Source organism: Urocitellus parryii, chromosome 8 (assembly GCF_045843805.1).
Source record: "Urocitellus parryii isolate mUroPar1 chromosome 8, mUroPar1.hap1, whole genome shotgun sequence".
Lineage (NCBI taxonomy): Eukaryota > Metazoa > Chordata > Mammalia > Rodentia > Sciuridae > Urocitellus > Urocitellus parryii.
In genome coordinates this window covers 117845022-117857555 of record NC_135538.1, presented here as the reverse complement: position 1 = coordinate 117857555, position 12534 = coordinate 117845022, and the positions used below count along the sequence as shown (strand labels likewise).

General features: G+C 39.4%; 1 pseudogene; it reads left to right on the top strand.

Moving 5' to 3' along the window:
- The first annotated feature begins 10455 nt into the window (after window positions 1–10455).
- LOC113177038 (mRNA turnover protein 4 homolog) lies at window positions 10456–12407 on the top strand (annotated as a pseudogene).
- Window positions 12408–12534: the final 127 nt, after the last annotated feature.

Here is a 12534-nt window from a genome sequence, read left to right as displayed (position 1 = left end):
TTAGTAGAGTTAGCTGCTGTCATGTGTGACCTACTTTCATGACTCCCTCAGCCAGTAGATGACAAAAAAGCCCTGAGCTTAGGATGGTTTGGATTTTAATTCTAAATTTGCTATGACCATGGGCATGATTTTCTTTGGATAAACCTAGGGTCTCAATTTCCTTATTTTGAACACTGGAGTAATATACACCCTGCTCATGTTGAAGTATTCTTAAAGGATATGGTAGGAATATAGTCGTGAAACAAAAAAAGATATCTATTTATACACCAGGTGTTGGTATTGGTAGTTGAGGGTCTTCTTCAAAAGAAGGAAGACAAACAAGAAAGGAGGTAAGAAATGAGAATAAGAAAACAACACTAATCCCAGAGATGGTGGAAGTCTTAGTTCTGGAGAAACTACGGTCTAAGCCAAAGAGTTCTTTGCACTGTTGGATCCATCACTCTTTTATAATTCAAAAAGTGGCTGACAAACCAAGGGTTAATTCTTCTAACTTTATTTTTAAATTTCCTTTTATGATAAAGTTACAAGAATATAAAATAATCATTAATTATCATCCATTATTTTTGAAAATGATAAAATTACAGAAAACTGATTTTACTGCATGTTTCGGCCTACAAGATTGAAGTTCCTAGGAAAAGACATAAACAGAAGAAACACAGACCAGTGACTGGCGCCTCACTTGGGGATTTAAGAGAACCACTGTGTGTTAATATTTTTACATTCCCTCCACTCAAGACCCCAAAGAATTTGTACTTACAAAATGAGTGACTCATTTCTATGTCTATAGGACTTGAGCAATTTGTAAACCAAATTATAAACCAATAACCCTGATAAACCTTAATGCAAAATACTCAACAGAAATTCTCCAAAATTATATCCAAACAGCCTCGGTTTCATTGCAGGAAAGACAATGAATTGATATTGTTGAAATACCAGTTTAACCTGAACCCCTTCTAGGATCTGCTTCCATTCCTTACTGACCCTGTAATGTCAGCCTCAATCCAGCATTTTAGACTGCAGTATTATCTCAAAAGAAAGAAATCATTCTGCTCTCCCCAAGATGACCAACTGTTCTGTAGGTCAGAAAAAATGTATTTGCAAGAGAAATGAAAGAAATATGGTTTCCAGAAATTCAGAGATATTATCACACTAGAAATAAGAAGATGGTCCAAATTTAGAGGAAAAAATGGCTTAAATTTAAAAAAATTTAAAAAGAGAGAAAAAAAGAAAAAAGAAACCAGGATTAGCCGCCTCCTAGCCACTATGTGGTTCTATCTGCAAAGCGCATTTCTAAGAGGAGGTTGCAACTCCGCATGTGACCAGCAGATGGCGGATTTGTTCCAGGACACGTACAGGGTTTTGAGAAAGCAGAGAGCAGAGAGGGAAGGACTGAGCATAGTGTTTCAAAACGTCACAAATCTTACTCTTACTTTCTCGAATTGTGTTTTTACATTTCATGGAAAACTAAGTTCCAAGCTTGTAGAATTAAGTCAGGAGCTGGTGCCATAGAATGTGCTTACCGGAAGAATTCAGGGACTAAATAAACTCTGGGACAGGAAGGAGGAGGGGAAGAAGGGAAGCCAGAGGGGAGAGGAGAGAGGCGACCCTGTGCACATATGACAGGCCAAAATTAAGCCCGAGAATATAAAAAAGCCTGAATACACCAATAACAAGTAATGAGATTGAATCAGTAATTAAAAAAAAAAATTCCCCACTAAGAAAAGCCCAGGACCAGATGGCTTTGCTGCTGAATTTTACCAAACTTTTGAATAACTAATGCTTCTCAAACTATTTCATAGAATTGGAAGGGAGGAGACCCTTCCAAATTCATTCAAGGAGGCCATCATTACACTGTTACCAAAACCTGACAAGAACACAACAGTAACAAATTATAAACCAATATCCCTGATAAACATAAATGCAAAATTACTCAACAGAAATCCTCCAAAATTATATCCAAACAGCCTCGGTTTCATTGCAGAAATGGCAGGAGAGTTCTGTAATGCCAGATTCGTGGGATCCCAATAGACCTCCAGGAGCCAAAGCCGATGCAATCACACAAGATTCTTTATTGCAAGCTCGAGCCTGGACTCACAACCCTTCGGATGCAACGGTCCCAGGGAGTGAGTCCCAGTCCTTTGTTCAGTGAGATTTTATAGGTTTTGGGGGGATACTCTATGCATCACAACATCACACAGCAAATTATTCCATACCTCGGGAAAATCAAAAAACAACTCTTAACATTGATTAGCACATTCACTGGAGGGAATAAGTTGGGTAAGAGGGGAATTCCTTTGAACTGATTGGTTTAGGCCACAAGGGGTGTATGTGCTAAACTACATGGTTTCCCAACATGTTATCAACCACCATAAACTGCTGGGAGGGGGCGGCATCTGGCATCTCCGGTATTTTCCCTGTTTCATGCTGTTTGGTAGTTGCTAGGGGGAGTTGCTATGGGTCCTCACTTAGTCTAACTGAGTCAGGGACACCTGGCACTGCAGATCTCTCCTGTTATTTACAAACAACTCAGCAGGGTGGGTATGTGCTTAGGAGTGCTCTGTGGGTTTCTCCAAGGACAAAGGTCATACTCCCTTCCTTGGACAAGATTGCTCTGAGTTTAGAGGCTGGTTTCTCAAAAATGAAGACACATCAGTTTCTCAGTTCAACATATGCAAGTCAATAAGTGTAATATATAAACAGAATGAAGAATAAAAACCTCTTTATCTTCTTGATAGATGCAGAGCAAGCACTTGATTAGATTCATCATAAAAAGCCCTGAACAAATTAGGTATGGAAAGATTTCAGGACCTCAACATATATGACAAATCCACAGACAACACCGTGATGAATTGGTAAAAACTGAAAACATTACATACCATAATTCAAAATCAACATACAAAAATCTGTAGCAATAGTGAATTTTCTGAAAAAGAAATCATGAAAGCAATCACATTCCCAATAACCATGAAATACATACATACATACATACATACACTCATGCATACATACATACATACATACATACCTAGGAATAAATGTAACTAAGGAAGTATTAGACTTCTACAATAAACATTGCAAAACTGATGAAAGAAATTGAAGAAAATACTAAAAGTTTGGAAGAACCTCCCATGTTTATGGATTGGAATAATAAATATTTTTGAAATGTCCATACTATTCAAAATGATCTACAAGTTCAATGAAATTCCCATTGAAATACCAATAACATTTTTCACAGAACTCCAAATAATAATTCTAAAACTTTGGATTGGAGAACAAAGACCCTGATTGCCAAATGCCAAGTGCCAATGTCTCGGCTTGGCACAGAATCACGAGCCACCACACAGCTTTGCAGGTTCAAACAGCAATTCTTTATTCCGGATCTCACACCAGCCTCCACACACGTTCAGGGGCAGTCTCAATCTCTCCCGCACACTTCACCTACTCCACGAGGCTTTTTCCAAATCCCATTTGAATCTCACGAGAATTCAACGGGAACAAACAGCGGGAACACCCTAATCCCAGCAGCAATAATCTTCAACCTCAACTTCCCTAAAACTCCTATTGTCACGCCCTAAACCCAAGGACAGAGATACTTCCTCAAACCTGCAGGAATACACCCTAATCCTGGATCCACCCTGGTGATTGAGCAGGGTCACCTTTCTCAAACACACAAGCAAGGTCGCAGCAAATTTCCAAGGCAAGTCCATTTAACATGGGGTACACTGGCAAGGATTACAATGCGTCAATACCTACTTGGTAATGGCCCTCAGCACCTGATCAGCCAAATCAATTTTTGAGCAAGCCCCACAAAGTTGGAGGCATTACAATGTGTGATTTTAAGACATACTACAGAAACATAATAACCAAACTGTATGATATTGGCATAAAAATAGATGCATAGACCAGTGGGACAGAATAGAAACCTCTAGTCATCTGATTCTTGACATCGGTATCAAAAACATACATTGGAGAAAGGACAGCCTCCTCAACAAATGGTGTTGAGAAGACTGGGTATCCACATGAAGAAGACTGAAAAATAACCTGAATTGCTCATTCTGTACAAAAATCAAATCAGATTGATCAAAGACCTACGTGCATGACCTGAAACTCCAAGACTAGGAGAGGGAAATCTAGGGGAAACCCTTCAAGACATTGGTATGGGCAATGGATTTTTGGATAGGTTCCCAGAAGCACAAGAAACAAACGCAAATTGATATTTTTTTTTTAAAAAAAGGATTATTTTATCAAACTAAAATGCTTCTGTACAGCAGTGGAAATAATCAACAGGCAACTTAGAGGATGGGAGAAAATGTATGCCAACTATTTATTTGAAAAGTGTTAATATCCAGAAAATAGAAGGAACTAAAAAAATACTTTTAAAAATCCAATAAAAAATGAGCAAATGATCTAAATAAACACTTCTCAAAAGAAGTACAAATGGCCAATGATCATGGAAAAAATAGCAATAAATAATTAACCATCAGAGAAATCGAAAACAAAATTACAAATGATAATATCTCATCCTAGTTAGACTGGCTACTATAAAAAAAACAGAACCTAGCAAAACAAAAACATGCTGATAAGAATTATTTCACATGTAGAAGTGAAATAAGTTCATCAGATATATGCACGAGCACAAATAAAGAAAATATTTAGAGGAGGTATTAGAAAACAGTACTATATTTATGAATACATACAAGAAATTTGGGATTATCTTTGATACTAACTTCATTTTCCCCTTTTTAGTACTGTTTTCTGTATCACTTGGGACTGGAGCCAGACACAATTTTTCCACAGCTCCTTGTTGTCCCAGGCATTCACATGGGGTTAAAAGGCAGATGAAACCAGCTGCCATTTTGCTCTAACAGTGAGCGGCAGCAGCCCAAGACCCAAGATGGAAGGTTGGTTTACTGCTGCAGCCAGCAGTAGATTTCTACAATGCCTGATACCAATTGTGTTCTTCCCTGTGCTTGCAACACTTTTGCAATTCACTTTATTGCATTTTATCTCTCTGGGTTTCAAATACTTCGGTTTTTATTTTTTTCTTTTAAATCTAGACCAGACTGAATTGTCTTGTAAATACACAAGTATAAGCAAGTATTTTTAAATGACCTGGATTTTTTTTAAAAAAATCTAACAATAAAGAATGTTCAGTGTTGTTGGGAATACAGAGACACATTTATTGTTACTCTAAAAAATAATTTGTTCAAAGTTTGAAGGGACCAATGAGATGACACATACCATAATTTAAAAAATTTTAATTTTGAAATAATTATGCACTTAGAAGAGATTATTAAAATAGTAAAAAGAGGTCTCTTATACCCATACCCAGATCCCCCCCATGGTTGCATGTATATAACTATAGTACAATGACATCAAACCAGAAGTTGATGTCAATAGACATATTTGTAGATTTTTCTATCTTGTTTCATATGTAGATTCATGCCACCACCACTATGATCAGAAAACAGAACTGTAGTCCATCACTACAAAGGTCTCCTCATCATATCCTTTCAGAGCCAAAAAGTCTCCAACCCCACCATCCCTAACCTGTGCCAACCAATGATCTGGTTTTTATCTGTATAGTTTTTTCATTAAAAAAAGTTTACATAAAAATAATGTGACCTTTAGATTTTTTCTTTTGTACACAATATGATGTGCTTGGTTTCTGCATTAGGGTGTTCCAGAGAAAAAGAATCAACAGAATGAATGTTATTTATGGAAAGAGATTTATTTTAAGGAGTCAGCTTACGTGACTGTGGAAGTGTACCAAGTCCAAACTCTGATGGTGGAGGCCAGCTGAGGGAGATGGGGGTCAGGGCTGCCCTTGAGCCCCCAGTATCCTACTGTGGATCCATGAGGAGCTCATGTTGTGGATCAGGTTTGAAGGGTCTGCTGGAGAGTTCCTTTTTGCTCTGTCCAGGCTTCAGATAAATGGATGAGGCACATTCACATAATGGAGGACAACCTTCTTTATGTGAACTCCACAGATTTTAATTCAACTGTCTTTCAAAAACTGCCAGATGGATGTAGACTTCCAGGTTTTGCACTTGGCTCGATTGACACCCAAACTGGATGGATTAAGCAACATGCATTTCTTTCTCACAGTGCTGGTCCAACCAGGGAAGTCCAAGATCAAGATGCCAGCAGGTTCAGGTGCTAGAGAACTTCAAACTTTGGGGTTCTGTGTCAGGGGTGCCTTGGGCCTCAGGCTGGGTGCAGAAATTAAGTCTTCTCCTGAGCTACTCTCACACAATCCTGGCTGAGAGGAAAAAGGGCACATCACCACTGCTCCTTCATGTCCTCCACTGACACCAGGAACACAGGAGCACCCTTGTATGTCTGGGCAATGCTGAAAGTCCCAGCTTTCCACTTGGCCTCCTCTGACAACTCACTGGAAAGTGGGTGAAGACTGCTCCTTACAACTCTGTATAGACTTCCCTAACTCTACAATTTGGAGGTGGCTTCTTATTGACAGATGATAGAACAAGCCTTGGATCCCCAGGAGGCTTCTTCTGACACAACTCTCGTGGTTTCAGGGGAGCATCATTATATCCAAGCAATGGTGATAAGCCTAAGATCTTCACTCAGCCCTGCTGTCTGAGGCGAGGGTGGGAGCCACAGCTTGTTCTATGGTGATTAACTGGAGTAGCTGTCCAATTCTCTGCTAGACTTCCCTTTCCTTTTCCTTTGGATACAAAGCATACTCTCCTTAGGACATCTTTCTCTGTGCCTGTTGGTGTTTCTGTGTTCCAGCTTCCCTAGCATGCTTTCCTGGATTAAGTGAAAAAGAGAGCCCAGAGAACTCACAATTATGCCATTCCTTATCACAAGGTCTGTGGCTAACTTACCTCTTTTCTCCACCATTCAATCTCCTTATGTTTGTCTCCAGTTGTTCTTAGCAGAAGGAACTGGAAGAATTGCATCTGCTCCACCTTGTCCTGGAACTAGCAGTCTCTCAATATAATGTTTATATCTGACATATTTTAAAATTCTGTGCACCCATCCTTAGATAATAATGTTTATTTTATTAAATTAATTTGGTAATAAAACAGGCTGAATTGGGGGACCCTCCTACCTCTGAGTTGGGAACAGTTTTCTCATGTGGAGACTAAAGGGCTACAATCCCCACTCTGACAGGTCCCAAAGAAGCTGGGAGTGGAGCTGCCCATGCACAGGCCTGTCTAGCACAGGCTAATTACCTACAGAGGTAAATCACCTGCCTTTTGTCCCACCTGCTGCTCCTTTTCTTCTATAAAAGTTCTGCTCACCTTCAGGGATTTCAAAGATGGAACTTTTGAAACAATTAAGTTTCTACTATCATCCTTAGAAGCTGACTTTCAATAAATCTGTTTTTCTACAAACTGAATTCTGAATATTTTTGGAGTGGCAAACATTAAGACCTAGCCTCCCCCACCCATTCCCCACTCTGGGGCCAATATTGAAGCTGCCTGGTAATAATTTCAAAAAGAAACAGAACTAAAATGACAGGTTTAAGATGAATTACATTCACAAAAGTATGTAGATCCTTTAAAATATGAGAAATATCTGTGTGTGTAAGATTTCTCATGTGTGCACCCAGGTTATGACATGTGTGCATGCACATACACATATGTGGTTGTATATAAAAAGAAAGAAAATTAAAATGACTATATATCAAGACCCAGGGGTCTGCTAGTGTTTAAGTGCTAATATTCATGTGATTGGCACAGGCCACATTTCACTCTCAGACTCATAAGGATGTCAGACAGGAGCCAAAGCCAAGGGGCATCATCAGGCATTCATCTTCAATGGGAAAGGTTCATAATGTAGTCCATGTGGCACAGCAGACAGGAGCATGAAAAGGAACTCCAAGATAAATAAGCATCAATATTACAGGCAAAGCTTTATTTGGGGAAAGGAAATGGGGAGGGGCTTCACTTCCACATGAAGGGGACAGCACTACAATAGTAGTCAATATTGCTGTGAATGGCTCAGCCTTTTAATGAGTGGATGGGGCAAGAAGGATCTGGTATTTTTTATAATAATTTCTTCAAGGATCTTTTTTTTTCCTCTAGAAGAGACTCCTGTTTATTGGCACAACTCTACATTTGGTGTTTTTAGTTGATTTAGTTAAGAATATAGGAAATTATTTTAAAAAGGCACATTCCATACAATGTGACATAGTCAGGTCAAATTGGCAGGAGAATGGGTTTTGTTCAAAGTCAGCTTTGAGAAAAGATTGAAAAAAATATATATTGTTTCAAAAGTTCCATCTCCAAAAGCTCTGAAAGGAAGAGAGCTTTTAGAAGGGCCAGGGGAAGCATTAGGACATGATAGGATTTTATGGGTTTCAAACAGGTTTTAACTCCTAAGTCCTGAAAGCCTTCCTTATCATCAAAGAGAGTGGGACTTCCAGTTTCAGAGGTGGATGGCTTCCAAGTTCAGTCTTTAAAAACTTCAAAACACCTACTTGTTACTTGATGCAACTTGCTTGAAATCTTTTCTGTGAGTCACACAGAACAAGTGGCTGAGAACTGCTGCAGCTGCTTTGGCTCCGTGGGCAGGTCTCACTCTGAAACTATTGGAGTGGTCTTCATGTTTTGAAAAGACTCAGACTCCACATACTCCTGGTTGCAGAAGTACAGCCTTGATTTGGAATCCCATAGTTTCTACTTTTTAGGTGAGACCTTCACCAAAACACTGGATTTCTTTAAAATCCAGTTTTCTCAGAATAAATGGAAATACAATTATCATTTAGTGCATATAATGGTAAGACTTACAATAATATCTATTGTTAATAGTATTTTTAATTGGTGAGGAGAAAAAAATGTACCAAAAAAAAAAAAAGAATTTCAATGAATCTAATAATAATCCTCTGGACGATTTCTTTCTACCTGAGAAGTTTCAAAGTTCAAAAGTCACTTCAGAAATCCAGAATAGATATTTTCTATTGTTGTTTTATTTTATTTTCTAAAAAATATTTTACAGCATTGACCACTCCTTGTGTAATTATTCAAAATCTTGAAATGGTCTAGTCTTTAGATGCCATTTATCCAACTCATGTTCTCCTCTGTTCTGTTGTGATCATTTAACAAATTTCTCTTATACTCTCTGTTTGATCCATGCAATATCTAAAGTGAACAAGAGCCACTTTCTCTTCACAGATTGTATTTGTGGGTAAAAATTTCATTCTTTCCTTCATGACATTCAGACTTGAAATCTTAACTACTTAAGTACTTTTGGATAATTTCTACCCCCTTCCTCATTCTGATCTAAGTAGTCAGCAAGCTCTAGTGATTCTTTCTCCATTTCCTAACTTCTCATCCTCATACCTCTTCTCAAAATCTCTACAATAAGTGTTTTGCATGTTTAGAACGCAGCTCCTGAATGATGACTGCTGACCCAATATATTAAAAAATTTTTAAAAATCTTCATGATTTCAGCTTCTCATCTTCAAATGTATACATACCCTTTACAAAGAGTAAATGTAGAAAAAGGCTGCTATACAGGTGTTCTCACAAGACTCATAAATAAATATAGATCATGCTTAATATATAACCATTTCTAAACAATGCTGCATAAGTCCAGAAAAATTATGTCAGGAGTGAATATGTTTGTTGGCACTGTTGTCTGGTTAGAGTAATTTCTCAGAACTACACTCCCCAAATTTTATCCTGACTAAAGGGTATCTTAGCACAGATATCTTTTTTATGAACTTGTGAAAACTATTCTTTACTTTTTTCTGCAGAATGCCCGAAATAATGGAGAAAACAAGTTTTTGTTATTCTGTCTCCACTGACCAAAGGTGGTCAGAGAGTATTGCATGGATCATATTTAGGATATCCTTGAATAGGTTTGTTCTTTCTATGAATTTTATCCTTTACCCACAAAGTATGTGGGAAAGGGATTATCTCAACTTGCCTGGAATTTAACTCAACTGTTTCCTAAGAGAACCAAGAGTTTCTTCTACCTGACATGAAGTTGGGTGGTTTGGGGCAATGGAGTCAAGTTTCCAATCTTGCCCAGGAAATCCAGAAGGCAAGGCACATGGCCTGGTTGGTGGATCCTGGAAAAGGTGACTGCACTGGTAATGGTTTGTACTCCCAGAATTTGTGGACACAAAATATACTCCAGAGTTTCCTATATACCAGACATGAGCTGTAAGGAAATCTGAAAGGTTTCAAAAGCTTACACAAGAGAAAATCTTTGCTCTGAGCATCATCCAGACTCAGAGAGCACAAACATTTAACTGCCAGTAACACACTTCCTGTTTTTAATTTTATCTTCCTCCTTTTCCCTGAACATACCCCCAGATAGGCCAGGGCCTCAAAGAGCAGCTATAATGTGAAGAGGAAGGAGAACCAAACTCATTTTTGTCTTAAAAAAAAAAACTTTCACTGGGGGGACAGAAAAAAGATTTCTATTAAATCATATTGGGCCACACTGCCATCCGCTGCACATGGCTTCAGTGAGATGCTGAAATCCAAGCCCAAGAAAGTTTTCTTAACCAAAACCACCAAGAAAGGCTTGGAACTGAAACAGAACCTGATAGAAGAGGAGAGGATTGAGCACCTTTTTCATTAGCATCAAAAACTCCCATTGTGAAGATTTCTGGCTTTGATTGAGCCCTTCCTACGTGCCCAGTGCTGTGCCCAGTGTCTCATTTATTTCTCATTTATTGTTTCACACCATCCTCCTAGCATTCCTGTTATTTAGAAACTAAAATATGTTATTACTGTTTTGCTGTTTAGGCAACTGAAGCTTAGCCAGGTTTTGTTTGCCTGCCCAAAGTCAAAAGACTAGCTAGTTACCAGCTGCAGGTACAAGTGGCTGCACCCACCCATCTGTACTGCTTCTGACCCGCTCAACCTGGGGTGTAGCAGGTAGAGAGCAGCCAGTCTCCTGCTGGACAGAGATTTCATTCCCTAAGAATGGAATTCAATACCAGGCCTGGTGACACACACCTGTAATCCCAGCAGCTCAGGAGACTGAGGCAGGAGGATTGTGAGTTCAAAACCAGCTCAGCAATTTAGCAAGCCATAAACAACTTAGAGAGACCCTGTCTCAAAATAAAGTATAAAAAGGGCTGGGGATATGACTCAGTGGTTAAGCACCCCTGAGTTCATACCTCCTACCAAAAGATAAATTGATATATATAGAGAGAATGGAATTCCACCTCCTGATGCCTTTGGCCTTCGATACAGGTAGAGCAGTGCAGATAAGCTGCCTCCCTTTATCAGAAGATAACAAGGCTCCTTACATTTCCATTTAGCTGTAATCTTCTTGGTGCAGGTAAATGTTTCTAGATTACCAATAAATGAACAAAGCAGGACCATAGGATTGATTCCATTGTTGGTCACAGATAAGTCAGAAGCCTGGGAAATACCATGGGTCTAAATCCATGGCTCGGCTTCTCCTATAATTAGTATCTCTAGTGCAAGTAAAAGGCAGTGAGGAGACACCAGATTAAAGTCCTAGAAGCCAGGCATGGTGGCACACATCTGTAATTGGAAGGTTGAAGCAGGAGGATAACAAGTTCAAAGCCAGCCTCGGCAACTTAGCAAGGCCCTAAACAAGAATCTATCTTTAAATAAAAAATTAATAAAAAGGGCTGGGGATGTTGCTCAGTGACTAAGTCCCCAAGGATTTAATCCCTGCTAGCAAAGAAAAAAAGAAAAAAAAAGCAGGTTTCCTCCCTCTGAGGCCACAGTTGCTCTACCCATGCTGCTCCTTGAACTCCAGAACCTCATCAATTGTCCCAAAGATTTGGAAATGTGTGGACATATACAAGTACCTCTTCATTTTCTCTGCGGCCAACATGAGGAACAGTAAGCTTAAGGACATCAGGAATACCTGGAAACATAGCTGACGTTTTTTGGCAAAAACAAGGTGATGAGGTGGGTCTTGGGTAGAAACTTGTCTGATAAGGATAGAGACAGCCTGCACCAGATGAGCAAGAAGTTGAGGGAGGAAGTTGGTCTCTTTTTTACCGACCATACAAAGGAGGAGATGAATGAGTGGTTCACAAAATACACAGAAATGGACTTGCCTCTGCTGGCAACAAAGCAACTTTCACCCTGAGCCTGGATCCAGGGCCCCAGGAGAAGTTCCCCCACTCCATGGAGCCACAGTTGAGGTAGCGGGGCCTGCCCATTGCCCTCAAGAGAGGTGTGGTGACCCTGCTCTCTGACTACCAGGTGTGCACAAAGGGTGATGTGCTGACCCTGGAGCAGGCTTGTGTCCTAAAGCTTTTTGGATATGAGATGGCTGAATTCAAGGTGACCGCCAAATACCCATGGGATGTACAGTCAGGAAGTTTCCAGCAGATGGGAGATGACTTATCAGAATGTGCATCTGAGTCCTCAGAAGAATCAGAGGACAATGAGGATGACTTACCCAGGGACTCCGGACTGGAGGCCTTCTAGCACATTCTTTGTCTACTTCAGACCATGCAGAATTGCTACTGCCCCTTGAGGGGGAATAGTTATTTATTTTTGCTGTTGATGAAGATAAGTATGGGTGATGGAAACTGACTGTTCTATAAAGAATAAA